Raw genomic sequence first — 1,278 nt, forward strand, 5'->3', positions numbered from 1 at the left:
ATTTCTTTAAAAAAATAAAAAATAAAGACTTTTAGTAGATTTGTGGCTAAAGAAAGTTGTTGTTTTCATTTGTTTTACCACTGTGTTAACCAGCAGTCATGACCAAACTAATGCAGTTAAAATGTATTTAACGAAATCTGATCTTAAAACTTGAGACTTTGGTGCCACAGAAGGCTTTTTTTTTTTCATATAATCTCCAAAGTCACAAAGGTATTAGTGATTTGGTTCCTGTGAACAGAGATTCAGGGACATGGGTTTTTAACTTGATAGCAGGGCAGAAAGAGTGTAAACTAAATGTAATCATTCTAATCTAGAACATTATTTTGTGAGCTGTAASTAGTTACCTCTAAATTGTAGTGCTGCTAACTCACTGTCTTTTGTTTTGAAAGGCAGGAATGCAGTCAACAGCAGCAGATAACTGTCTGTGTAACATTTGTTCTACAAAAAAATTTGTTGCACTGATAAAACTTTAAATTACTGCAACTCTCAGTGAAGTTTTATTCATATAACTGGAGTAAGGGATTCATAGCTTGTCCATCTTAAATTTCAAAGTTACTGCTACTTTCATGTGGAGAAGAATATTCTACATACAAGATCTTATAACTAGAAACTATAAGTTTCTACAACTTTTGGTTGTGTTTCAAAAACATGGAGATGAAAGTTTGACAAACTCAATAGCAAAACTTAGTTAAGTTTAAGTCCGAAGATAAAAAAAAATCCCAAAGTTTATTATCTTACAATTATAAGTTTTGTCAACTTTTTATCTTTTTATGACATAGTGTATTTTTTTCTTTTTCCAACTCTATTTGGTCAATAAATGTCTGTTCTTCTGCATTTTTTTCCAGTATCTTTTTTTATAAGATAAGGAGTGAGCTAGATTTTCCCACAGCCTTGAAGCTGTGGTATGCGTGGTGTATGGCTCCTAGTTTCCTGATTCTATTGAGCAGAGGATACAAACTAGTAATTGTTCAGATTGTGTTATCTAGCCACAGGCAAGGGCGTAAATTTAGGTCTAACGTTGGGGGGGTTGTGCTCTCTGTCCATTTATTTATTGAATAAATTACTTTTGTAAAATGATTCAGGATATTTTAGGGTAAAATACTGTATATTGTGATGCTTTTACTGTGATTTACTTAACTTTCCTGTTTTCTCTGTATTTATTCTGCTCCTTTTCTGTTCCACATCAGTTCAACAAGTAAGAAAAAAATGTACTGTTTTTCTGCATTTTTTTCCAGCAGTAACACACATTTTACATTTTTAAGATTTACTATATAACAT

This window comes from Austrofundulus limnaeus, unplaced genomic scaffold (assembly GCF_001266775.1).
Source record: "Austrofundulus limnaeus strain Quisiro unplaced genomic scaffold, Austrofundulus_limnaeus-1.0 Scaffold1077, whole genome shotgun sequence".
Taxonomy (NCBI): domain Eukaryota; kingdom Metazoa; phylum Chordata; class Actinopteri; order Cyprinodontiformes; family Rivulidae; genus Austrofundulus; species Austrofundulus limnaeus.